Source organism: Cetorhinus maximus, chromosome 21, assembly GCF_964194155.1.
Source record: "Cetorhinus maximus chromosome 21, sCetMax3.hap1.1, whole genome shotgun sequence".
NCBI lineage: Eukaryota > Metazoa > Chordata > Chondrichthyes > Lamniformes > Cetorhinidae > Cetorhinus > Cetorhinus maximus.
The window spans coordinates 47,251,057-47,265,015 of record NC_135899.1 but is presented as its reverse complement, the minus strand read 5'-3'; positions in this window follow the sequence as shown (position 1 = coordinate 47,265,015).

Sequence of the window (13,959 nt, the reverse complement as noted above, 5' to 3'; positions counted from 1 at the left end):
TTTCTACTTCTCTTTAGCTCTGAACAAGTCATATGGACTCGAAACGTCAACTGTGTTTCTCTCTCCACAGATGCTGCCAGACCTGCTGAGTTTGTCCAGCATTTTCCGGTTTTTATTTTAGTTTTCTCTCATACTCTTCTTTCTCCCTCTTTATTTTAGTTTTCTCTCATACTCATCTTTCTCCCTCTTTATTTTTTAAAATTCATTCTTTGCTGATTCTTAAAATTTGACCAATCCTCTGACCTACACTAATCTTTTTCTTTATACATTGGTTCTTGGGATGTGGGCATCGCTGGCCAGGGCAGCATTTATTGCCCATCCCTAATTGCCCTTGAGGAGGTGTTGGTGAGCTGCCTTCTTAAACCCCTGCAGTCAATGTGGTGTAGGTGACACCCACAGTGCAGTTAGGAAGGGAGTTCAAGGATTTTGACCCAGCGACAGTGAAGGAACAGTGATATATTTCCAAGCCAGGATGGTGTGTGGTTTGGAGGGGAACTTCCAGTTAGTGGTGTTCCCATCTATCTGCTGCCCTTTGCCTGATAGATGGTAGTGTTTGTGGTTTTGCAGATTTGTACAGTGTTTCTTTCAATTTGATAGTATCCTTAACCGCCTTTTTCAGCCATAAATGATGCATCCTCCTCAAAGAGATTTATCCCAAATGGATAAACATTTGCTGAGAGTTATTAACTTTCTCCTTGAAATTCTGCCACAACATCCCAATTGCCTTTTAACCAAGTTTCCCAATTCATTTTAGCTAGCTCTGCTTTCATGCCGTGATAATTAACTTTATTCAGGTTTAAAACATTCATCTTAGACTCACACTTTTCCTTTCAAACTGAATATCAAATTATATCATGTTAAGATCACTGTCTCCTCAAGGCTACTTTACTATGAGAATATTGATTAATCCTGTCTCATTGCTCATTACCAGGACCAGGACAGCCTGCTCCCTGATTGGTTCTAGAATGTACTACTCTAAGAAATTATCCTGAACACACTGTATATACTCTTCTTAGATATTGAAGCAATCCGTGACCATATGCAACATTCAGGCTTGGGCTGATAAGTGGCAAGTAATATTTATGCCACGCAAGTGCCAGGCAATGATCACCTCCAACAAGAATTGGACCACCTAACCTTGACATTCATTGGCATTACCATCACTGAATCCCACACTATCAACACCTGGGGGTTACCATTGACCCGAAGCTGAACTGAACTAGTCATATAAATACTGTGGCTATAAGAGCAGGTCAGAGGCTAGGAATTCTGTAGCGAGTAACTCACCTCTTGATTCCCCAAAGTCTGTCCACCACCTTCAAGGCACAGTCAGGAGTGTGATGGAATACTCTCCATTTGCCTGGATTAGTGCAGCTCCAATGCTCAAGAATCTCGACAACATCCAGGACAAAGCAGCCCACTTGATTGGCAGCCCATCCACCACCTTAAACATTCACTCCCTCCACCACAATGGACAATGGCAGCAGTGTATAGAATCTAAAGGTGCACTGTAGCAACTCACCAAGGCTCCTACAAGAGCATCTTCCAAATCTGCAACCTCTACCACCTAGAGGGACAAGGTTTGCAGGTTTATGGGAACACCACCACCTGCAAGTTCCCCTCCAAGTCACACACTGTTCTGACTTGGAACTTATCACTTCACTGTCACTGGGTCAAAATCCTGGAACTCCCTTCCTAACAGCACTGTGGATGTACCCACACCACAGGGACTCCAGCGGTTCAAGAAGGCAGTTCACCGCCACCTTCTCAAGGGCAATTAAGAATGGGCAATAAATGCTGGTCTAGTCAGCAATGCCCACACCCTGTGAAAGAACAAGCGAAAAAAAACGGTCCAATGCAAAGAGTTCATCAAATTCATTCTGAATCATTTTGCTGTCGGATCACTCTGGATCAGGTGTGGGATTTTTGGTTTCAGAATCACCCCACCACAACAAATCATCTTCCGCTCCATCCATTGAATTGGATATTCCACATTTTCTGAATTATCTGATGACACTTTGTGCGTTAATAGCATCCCACGATTTGATGACAAAACCACAAAAAAAAAATCAAGGAGGTCAGTACACACATTTCCACTTCTTGTGAAGCTTTTTTCTTTACAACCATCAGCCTATTCCATTTAGCACAAACATGAGCCTTGAAAGGCTTGTTGAGGCACACAGTCCTTGATTTAATATTAGCTTCCTTCAGTTGTCTGACTGCAGCATCATCCCCTTTCACTACCATAAATATTGATTTTACCATTGTCAGTTTTTAAGGGGCCCACATTGCTCTTAACCTCTCTCTTTTTCCTAAAAGTTTTTTAATGATAATTTTGATATCTGTTGCAAATTTATTAATATTCTTTCTTCAATAGCTCTTGTTCTCTGTACCTCTCCCATTCCCCAGGATATCTGCTATTTTTTGCATTCTTGTATTCTAATTCTGTTAGTTTGGTGTTTTCCCTCAACTCTTTAATCCAAGTCTGTTTTTTTGACAAGTAGAGTTCTTGCCCCTTGAGGCTGTAAATCAGTTCTGAAGTTAAGTAGCCAAACATTTACTTAGCGTGTGCACATGAACAATGGGCAGAGTTTTATGTCACGCGGGTGGACGTGCGCCCAATCCGATCGAGGGTAAAATAGCGTGCAATGACGTTGGGTGAGTGTCCCGGCGTCATCGTGCACTCATGCGATATTTCAGCTGGCGGGCGCAAGCAAATGCTGGAGTCACGCCCGCCATTAATTAATACGCCACTTAAGGCCTTAAAAATCCAATTGACGGTGATTTTTCATTGCCCGTGCGATTTTGCACTCATCGCACGGGCAAAACGGGCAGGCGGCCAGCCAACAATTTTAAAAACCTCACCCACGGGCGGGATAAAAGGGTCAGCAGCATTGCAGTAGTGGGGAGTTTGGTACATAATTTGCTGCTGGTGACTTATTGGTACTTGGCAGCTTCTTCTCTGTTCGGGGCTTCATTGTTAGCATTTCCAGGCTTCATTTCAGGACTCATTGGTGTTTCCAAGGACCCCGAAGGATCCAGACCATGTGGACCCTTCCAGGTATCAGTTCCTGGTAATGGGGATTGTGGTCTCCGCTGGAGGCACCTCCTCTGAGGAGGGAGAGAGGGACAGAAGGGAGAGGAGGCCACGTGTTCCAATGCAGCTTCCAGGGGAGGGACCTATGGGAGGAAAGGTGCAGGCACAAGGGGCGCAGGGCCAGCAGGTAGTCCAAGGCGGAAGGGGCCACAGAAGATGCCACTGCCCTGCTGCCAGGGTTTACAGGTGGTGATGTAGCTACCTCAATATGTCTGAGGTACGATGTCAAAGGAGGCTCTATCTCTCAAGGGAGACAGTGACCTCCATTTGTCAGGTAATTGGGCCTGAGATCACACCTGACTGTGTGGGTGGACACCCCATGCTAGTGGCTCTGAAGGTCACAGTGGCCTCAACCTCTATGCCTCCGGCTCTTTCCAGGGCTCAATGGGGGATCTGTGTGGAGTGTCCCAATCAGTTGTCCACATTTGCGTCAAGCTGGTGACAGATGCTCTGTTCAGGCAGGTACTGACCTTTATTCTTTACTGTATGGATGAAACCAGCCAGACAGAGTGAGCCAGAGGCTTCGTGGCCATTGCTGTCTTCCCCCGCGTCCAGGATGCTATAGACTGCACACATGTGGTCAACAAGGTGCCAGCGGGTGAGCCCGGTGCCTTCGTCAACAGGAAGGGCTTCCACTCCATGAACGTGCAAACAGTGTGTGATCAAAGGATACAGATCCTGCAAGCCTGTGCAAGGTACCCAGGCAGCTCCCATGACGCTTACATCCTCAGACACTCCCAGGTCCTGGGGCTCTTCAGTGCTCCTGCCTGATTGGATGGATGGCTGCTGGGTGACAAGGGCTATCCATTGAAGAGGTGGCTCCCTGCCACCTAAGAACAGAGACAGAGAAACGTTACAATTTGAGCCATACCTCCATGGGAGCGGTGGTAGAGAGGACCATGGATCTTCTCAAGATGCGCTTCCAATGCCTGGACCATTCAGGGAGTGCACTACAATACCCCTCAGAGTGGGTGTCACTGATAGTGGTTGCATGCTGCACTCTCCACAATCTGGAACTGGCAAGGGGGACCCACTGGAGGAAGGGGTTCTTGACACAGCTCCACAGAGCACAGAGGATGAGTCCACTAGTGAGTCAGAAGAGGAACACAGTGAGGAGAATGCTGAAGGCATGGAGCCAGACCTTCCTAACCTCCAGGGAGGCAGGGACACCAGGGACGCCTTGATCCAATGGTCCTTCAGCTAGGCTGCCAAAGATCAGCTTCAGATACATGCCAGGGCTGCCTCCTCCACCCCGGTTGTCTGTAATGACCCTTTCATTTGCACCCAAAGTCCACTCAATGCCTGTGCAATAAAGTATCCAGCCACTCACACGCCCATCATTACATACTGGCATACCCTGCACCAGGAAAAAATGTAAAGCATACTCAGGCCATCAAAACCAAAGCAAATTTCATGTTAATGTCACATTGAAATCATTATGACATTACAATACTGCTGTTGATGTCCACACCAGCAGACATATAAACCAAACATAAATGAACAGAAAATCAGCCGTGAACTGTCCCTCTCATGTTCATGGTGCCTTAAACTTATGTTTGTGAGAGCTACATCTTGGTGCCCCCCTGCCTCGCTTGCACTGGAATTGGAGACAGTCTGTTGACTCTGCTGTTCTGTTGACCGTGATGACCTTGGCGGGTGTCCTCTGGCCAGGAGCCTGTGTTGGCCCTGCCTGGGAGGGAGTGGTCAGTGGGACAGCTGGCATCTCCCCAGTCGCTGCAGCCTCATCAGATGCCACGGTCACTGGCAGAGGGGTGGAGGAGCTGCTGCCATCATCCGGATCGCCCTGCGAGAAGCCCGCAGAGATGAAAAACAGCTCATGCGCCAATGTAAGATCACTCTGGACCTCCCTGCTCACCATGGATGGACGGGCACCGAGCTGGGATACTGGGTGCCTCATCCATCTCCCACACTGGCACTGACCACCTGAGGTCAGTGCCTGTGTGAGGGCTTGCAGGTCTGAGTGTAATCCCAGGAACCTCTGATTCTGTCCCTGGAGCTGCCTCCCATGAGAGTCACCACTCTCTCAATGGAGGAGGCAGTGCACTTGGCCTCAAGGGTCAACGGAGTGCTCACACTCCACATGGACTCCTCCACAAGAGAGACCATGGCACGCAGAGCCTCATCGATCTCTGTCAGATCCTCCTGCACATCTCACTGGACATTGAGCATCTGCTGCCTAATGGATGACTCCAGAGGCTTGTCATCTGTCTTCAACTGAGCATTGTCCTGGTCTCCAGCAGTCCTCCAATTGCCAGCGCCCTGGGCACTCTGCCTCTGCCTGCACATCAAGCGAGTGTGAAGTGCCCTCACCAATGTGCATCGACATTTGATCTAATGCCCATCAAGATGCTGGTATCTGCACTGGTGCCTGGTTCACAGAGCGGGTGTGACACAGGTGCAAGTGAAGCCCGGGTGGTCCTCCAGCGTCAGGGCTGGCCCTTCGGGGTCCAGAGAGTGAGTGTGTGCTGGCGAATCTAAAAGGGAGAACAAGGGCATGTCATTAGTCAGTCATCTTGTTACTGTGCATGCCAGGCACCCTGGTGAGACAATGGAGATCTGCATCATGGTGCCATCATCTTTCAATGATCAATGGGGATTCCAGGTTCAAGGCTCCCGTTAATGAGGAGATGACACTAGAATGGTCGCATAATCTGAAAGTCTCACCTCTGTGCTCTGCGCTCTTACCTTCATCTGGCACCCCTGCCTCTCCACGCCCAGTTGCACAGGGAGTATGCCGGCTATCGGGCTCCAGGGCATCCCGCCCGAACCTACTAAGCAGCAGGAGGTTGGGTGGGCCTCCGCCTATATGTGTCCTCTCTGATTGGTTATAGCTCATCTTCTCCTGAAAGGATGGAGTAGAATTGATTAGTCCACTCTCTACCTGCAGCACCACTGCAGCCTGGCCAACCCCACCTGAGGAACACCTCGCAGGGCATATCCGAGACATGGCCCTTGAGCTGCATGGCACTCAGTCCAAGCAGCCAGGGCTCACCCCCTTGGCCAGCACCAGCATCATTGACAGTTGGCACTCAGACTCTAGCACCCCTGAGGTGAACGGCCCCACCTTAACACTTCTGCACACTGACTCATGCCAACATGGTACCCACCCTTCCTGAGCACAGCAGGTCATTGAAGCACTTCCAGCACTGCACCCATGTGCGCTGCACCATGTTGTGGCTGCTCACTAGCGTTGCAACCTCCTCCTATGCCCTCTATGTGAGGTGTGGTGGCCTCCTTCTCCCATCTCTGGGGACAAGGATGCCCCTCCTGGTAGTCACCTCCTCCAGCAGGACCACGAGGCACTCATCTGAAAAGCAGGGGGCGCTGAGTACCCACCCAACCTGCCCTCCCTCCTGGCATCTCCAGTTGCACTCAACTCCATCAAAATAACGCAGAGCAGACATCGTTTCCATGGCAACCTTTCTGGGGCTGCCTGGGCCGTTATTAAACCAGCGCCATGTTGCTATTGAACCTGGCGGCTGACAGGCCCCCACCCCCGCTCAGCCCTTCCCGACCAGTGAAGAGCTACGTTTCACGCTGGGCGGGTCTTAATTGCACCACCAGCGTGAAATCGCGGTTGGGGGTCGATCACCGTTTCCCAGCCGCTCCCTTTCCTGCCAACCATGCCCGCCTGCCAGCCTCAAAAGTCTGACTAAAGTCTATTTTGGCTATGTATTTGACAGCAGTCTAAAGTTAATAAAGATGGTTAATATTCAATATTTATTTGTAAATGGGATGGGTGTGCTCTACACAAGATGTGCTAATAGTGTTGGGGGTGATATATTTGTATGGATAGAGGACTGGCTAACGAACAGAAAACAGAGCCGGATAAATAGGTAATTTTCAGTTTGGCAAGCTGTAACTAGTGGAGTGCAGTCATGATCAGTTTACAAACTATATTTGTGACTCAGATGGAGGGATAGACTGTATTGTAGCAAATTTGCTGCTGATATGAAGATCGGTTAGAAAGCAAGTTGTGAAGAGGATACAAAGAGCCTGCAAAGGGATACAGATAATTTAAGGCAAAAAAATTTGGCAGATGGAGTATAAAGTGAGAAAATATGAGATTGTCCACTTTAGCAGGAAGAATAGAAAAGCTGAGCATTATTTAAATTGAGAGAGAATGCAGAATGCTGTGGTACAGAGAGGCCTGGCTTTCCTTGTGCCTGAATCACAAGATGCAGGCACAGAAAGTAATCAGGAGAAGGTTGGCCTTTATTGCAAGGGTGTTGGAGTATAAAAGTCGGGAAAATCTTGCTCCAACTGCGTAAGGCATTGAGACCACACCAGAGTATTGTGTGTAGTTTTGATCACCTTACTTAGGGAGGGATATACTTAGATTGGAGGCAGCTCAGGGGAGGTTCACCAGACTGATTCTTGGACTGAAGGGGTTGTCTTATTAGGAGGCTGGGTTGCTCAAGCTTAGAAGAATGAGAGGTGATCTTATAGAAACATGTAAGATTCTGAGAGGACTTGACAGGATAGGTACTGAGAAGATGTATCCCCTCATGGGGGAATCTCGAACCAGCACAATTGCAAATTAAGGGGTCTCCCATTTAAGACAGAGATGAGGAGAAATTTCTTCTCTCAGAGGGTCATTACTGTTTGGGATTCTCATCCCCCTCCCCCACCCCCTGCCGTGGGTAGTGAAGATATTCAAGGCTGAGTCAGACAGCTTTTGATTAACAAGGGGGTCAAGGGTTATGGGGGCAGGCGGGAAAGTGGAGGTAAGGTTACATCAGATCAGCCATAATCTTATTGAATGGTGGAGAAGGTTCGATGGGCCAAATGGCCTACTCACCCTCCTATTTCTTATGTTCTTATGAAAAGTGGAAATGTATTTTTTGTTTTCCATGACGTTTTTATTAACAAGGTCCAACTAATAATAATGAGATGAAGACTAGGTTATGTCTTTCACGGTCATGGTTGAGATATAAATATCACTCAGGTCACTGGGCAGAACCTCTCTGCTCTCCTTCAGAATGGTGCATGGGATCGTTTACCTAAGAGGGCAGGCAGTGGTTGGCTTACTATCCCTTCAGGAAAAGTAACACTTCCCTCAGGCTGAATTGTCAGCCTAGATTACATGCACTAGTTTCTGGAATGGAATTTGAACACACAGCTCGTCACTCCACAAGCAAGAGCACTATCACTAGGCCAAGACTGCTAAGTAGGCAGAAGGTGGAGAAATAAGCTGAGCACTGTTCATCCAACCTTTAAACTTCTGTATACACCTAGCACCATTTTCTGGGTGTGCAGAGTGCCAAACACAATGAAGGCTGAACCATTAAGACACTTGGGGCGCACCAAGCAATGTCATCAGTCTTCACATTACTATTGGCAGGAATTTGCATGCATCTTCCGGGCAAGAATTTCCTGTCACTGAATTTTTAGATATGGAATAATTGGTGAGAATGATCATTTCCTCTGATGTGTTGTAGAGATTGACCTATTAAAATGACTGATCAGAAATGTTGAATGACAGTATATTGGTGAATTATGGAATATTTGATTACGTTGTGCTCAATTAAGCTGAGCAAGAGGCATTTTCTGTAAACTTAACAGTAACTTTGACTTTGAGCTTTACTGTGGAAACTCCATGTGTGGCAGAAAAGTAAGGGATCCGAAGATGTGATGTGTTAAGGACAATTAATATGGCAAAGGTGTGAACTGCTGAACCAGCACAATAAACAGATAAGGAGAAATAAGTTGAACTAAAGAACAGACTTAAACAAGCTTAACTGTAAACAAAAGATGGACACCATCAGACCCCTGAAGTACCAGGGTCTGAGGCCCTGTCGCCAAAGGGAACACACACCAGGAGACAGAATGGGATTGGCAGATTCTAGCAACAATGCTGGGAAAGCAAGAATCAAGCAGTGATAAGGTGAATTGAAGGAAACCCTTGAGCTCGCCTAGGTTGATAGTCAATAATGGAGAAAAAGAAACTGTCTCCAAGGAAATTGAGCATGGGCACCCATAAGGGAATCTCCAGAGATCGGAGAGAGCTGATCACTCCTTGATCCTGGGTGAAGCACAGTCCAATCAAATGTCATGGACAGAGTTTATGCATTTTATTGTTGCCCATGATCAAAGTGCTTTAATGTGTGAGGTTAGCAAGTTTTCTTACCCACAAAGTGATTTGCCCCAACTTAAATGATTTACAGCAGCAAACGTTTGTGAATTTAAAAATAAAGAGGATTATTTATTAGCACACACTTACCCTGGAGGTTTAAAAACAAACATCTTACACACACTACTGCACACACAAAGATTAGGCACAGATGAAGGAAAACCACACAATTACAATCTTGAGTTGGTTCAGTCTCTTTCATAGCAGAACTATAATTTCTTAGATGAATTGATGCTTTAGCTGGATTGGAGGTGTTGTAAAAGCAGAGGATTATCAGTAAGCCATGAGGCTTCTTGTAGTTGAATTGCCAGGAGGTTGGATCTCAGGCGAACTTAAAGTTGAAACAGGTTGGGGGAAGAGTCCTTCTCCTACTTTCAAGGTATAACTGTATATTACCTGGACTGTGTGGTTCTCTTCCAGCTGTTTCAATGGTTTAGAAAGTGTTTCTGATGGTATCTGTCTTCAGAACAGCTTCTGCTGCTATATTTTAAAAGCAAGTAATAAACATGGCTGCCTTACCCTTGTGACCTGTTACAAGTCCAAATTCCTTTTCTAAATAAGGTGGTGTGTTAGACCAATAAGCATCCTATATTGTGATTTTTCACACACACAGAATTTTAGACAGCAAAGCTCTTTGTCCTTGGGATGAGAAGCCATCACAATACAATGAAATGTCAATGAGATCCATTTCATATTCATCGAACACCCATCGAGTTTCGATGATCCTGGTAAAACATGGAGATGAATTGATGGTAAACCTCATTGCAGGTTTTGGTCTATCCTTTAAACAACGAGATTTATGAATCTTACAAATGACTGTGATTGTCCATATTTTAATTAGATATTTGCTTGAGTTTCAGGACTGTCTGGAGTTGCACACTGCCAAGTCACATGATATGCTACAAGCCATCTTAAACAGCTTTTGGTGTCCACCTTTAAAAATATAGCTTTAAAGTTTATAACATCTTCATGTCTGTACTAGGCATGACACAAAGGTTGTATGTATTTGGCTACTGGATTTTATAGTGAATTTAGTTACTAAGTCCTGTGGTAAAATTAGGATTGTGTATTGATATTCATTTTTGTTTTAATAAAGTGAATAAAATTGTGACTATATCATTCCACTAAGTAGTTTGTTTAAACTGAACCTCACAGGGTTAATGTGAGAACTCCATGAGGTGTTGTTCCTGTGGAGAGATTGAAATCTGAGATTATACAAATTCAACTGACCTTGAGTATAAACCTTTGAAATCAATTACTAGGAAGGATGTAGTGTTGTATGTAAGTGCACTCGGCCAACAGTCATATTTTATAAATAAGTAAGCAATGAGCTATTTTGAAAAAGGAACAACAAACGAGCCATGAATTTGTGATCAGATTCTCAGAGAGCCACAGTGTTCAAAATGGCTGTTTATTTGGGCTAATTTCTTTAGGACAATCAGTGGTAATAGGTAGTAGTGGAAGTTCTTGTGGTGCAATTATTAATGTCCCTATCTCTGAGCCAGATAGCCCTGGGTTCAAGTCCCACCCCAGGACTTGATGGTTCATGTTGTGGCCAAGCAGATTGACAGCTAAATCCTGTAAATCCTACCAATGCATCTATGGTAGGCAATCAGAGTGGGAAAGTCCCCTCATCAGCCAGAACTGTGATAGCTGCAGCGCAACAGCTTCCCCACATTAAAATACTCCGCACACGAGCTCTTGCTGTGAGCTCCGTGGCATGTGTCCTCCTTGCTTCGAAGGACTGTAAGACAGAGAACCAATAATGGATTAGCATGTCTAACAACGCCTATTTCTCAGTGAACGATTGAGATATATGATCCTGTTAGTGATATCAACATGTGGATTCTTAATTTTAACAGTTTGACACCTTCATTAAAAGAGGAAAGTCATGCCAGTGCATTAAACTTTCCTCCATGAAAATCGCCAGCAGTTGAATGATCTCTGGGCTAAAGATCTTTTCAGGCAGAATTGGAGTCAAGATACCTTGCCGAAAAAATTGCTGCACTCATGAAATCCTGGCCTCTTTTATATCCACGATTTTCATTGACCCACCATTAGTGGCCATACTTTCAGCTACCCAGGCCTTCCCTTAAACCTGCCCACCTTCCTTTAAGACCCTCTTTAATACCCACTTCTTTGGCCAAGCTTTTGGCCGCTAATCCTGACATCTCCTTAGATGGTACCATGTAAATTATGTTGATAGTGCTCCTGTGAAGTGCCTTGGGACAGTTTACTATGTTAAAGGCACTGTATAAATGCAAGTTATTGTTGTTAAGGAGAATGGACCATTGCCATTAGCATGTATTGTACTTTACACATCTGTGCTGAACACCATTAAGGACTTTAACCTTCAATTTCTATCACGCTCAACCGCAACATTGATAAACACACTAAAAGAGCTAAAGGGGGTTCTCATAATTCAGTTTTCTGGCAAGTGTCCTACAGTATCACTTAGGGTGGGCTGGGAGGAGGGTTTAACTGAAAGGTTCTCTTCAATAGACCTTTCTTCTGTATCCAGACATAGTTGTTGAGTGATCTTGTTATTGAAGATAGTCCCCTGGAGGCATCAGACTACAAGTAAAAACACAGTTGGTTTGAGCTAGACAATTAAGATGTAGAAAACAGATGTATTGAGGTTGGCATGCTCAATGAAGGATGTGAGGCCACATCCATTTAAATAAGTGGAGTGGTACTTTGGGATACTGTTTAGATTGAATTGGGGTCAGCAGAATCAATGAAGGAGGTGTGAAGAGAAGGGTTATGGGATTTGGCGCAGTTAAAATAAGAGCATGACTCAGTCGCTGCTATACAGCATATACAGTGTTTCCCCTCTGTTGACCAACAGCAGGCTTTCTAAGTGCACTTAGGATCTTGCGCTTCAAAGCTCTGATTGAGTGTATTCTAGTTTACTGCAAAACATTTGAAGGTTTTCCTGGTTAAAAGATACAAGTGGGCCTTGGAAATATTTGAATATTTTCCCTAAAGTGATCGGGGGTTAATATTGAATTTAGCTGAAAATGGATTCTGCTCCTGACTTCAGTGAGTTACTAGTTACCTTTCAATCAACAATTCAAAAGTATGAAGCTCTGAATGGTTCAACAACACAGCAATGGTATTGGGGCCTGTCCAATCTAATAATGTGTTGTCCTATGCCTGGTATCTCAATGTTGTCTGACCTTCAGAAATTAGGATGGTGCCTTGTCCTGAAAAATCATGTCTGGCAATGTAAAGAGAATATTAATCCTGCACAATGGATTAAGCACAGGAGATATTTTTACAATAAGGTAGAAAAAGCAGCAAAGATATTAGAGGGCAATTTTCTGCTGACTCACTGCAGTGCTTCTAGAAATCCATATGCAGGGGGCCTATAATATGCAAATAGAGCTGGATCCAATCCCGGCCGCACCGCTGGATCCAATCCCGGCCACACTACTGGATCCAATCCCAGCGACACCGCTGGATCCAATCCCGGCGACACCGCTGGATCCAATCCCGGCGACACCGCTGGCTCCAACCCCCACAACACTGCTGGATCCAATCCACACAACACTGCTGGATCCAATCCCCACAACACTGCTGGATCCAATCCCTACAACAGTGCTGGATCCAATCTCCACAACACTGCTGCATCCAACCCCCACAACACTGCTGGATCCAATCTCCACAACACTGCTGGATCCAATCCCCACAACACTGCTGGATCCAATCCCCACAACACTGCTGGATCCTATCCCCACAACACTGCTGGATCCAACCTCTACAACACTGCTGGATCCAATCCCCACAACACTGCTGGATCCAATCCCCACAACACTGCTGGATCCAATCTCCACAACACTGCTGGATCCAATCCCCACAACACTGCTGGATCCAGTCCCCACAACACTGCTGGATCCAATCCCCACAACACTGCTGGATCCAGTGCCCACAATACTGCTGGATCCAACCCCACAACACTGCTGGATCCAATCGCCACAACACTGCTGCATCCAATCCCCACAACACTGCTGGATCCAATCTCCACAACACTGCTGGATCCAATCCCCACAACACTGCTGGATCCAATCCCTACAACACTGCTGGATCCAATCTCCACAACACTGCTGGATCCAATCCCCACAACACTGCTGGATCCAGTCCCCACAACACTGCTGGATCCAATCTCCACAACACTGCTGGATCCAACCCCTACAACACTGCTGGATCCAATCTCCACAACACTGCTGGATCCAGTCCCCACAACACTGCTGGATCCAACCCCTACAACACTGCTGGATCCAGTCCCCACAACACTGCTGGATCCAACCCCCACAACACTGCTGGATCCAACCCCTACAACACTGCTGGATCCAGTCCCCACAACACTGCTGGATCCAACCCCTACAACACTGCTGGATCCAACCCCCACAACACTGCTGGATCCAACCCCCACAACACTGCTGGATCCAATCCTGAAAAAACTGCTGGATCCAATTCTGGCAACACTCCTGAATCCAATTCCATGAACACTGCTGGATTCAATCAGCACAACTCTGCAGGATCCCAATCCCCACAACACTGCTGGATCCAATCCAATAATACTGTTGGATGGATTCCCCGCAACACTGCTGCATCCAATCCTAGCAACTCTGCTGGATCCAATCCCAGCAACACTGCTGGATTGCCAATTCCGCCAACTCCAGCGTGATGCCACCACCAAACACAT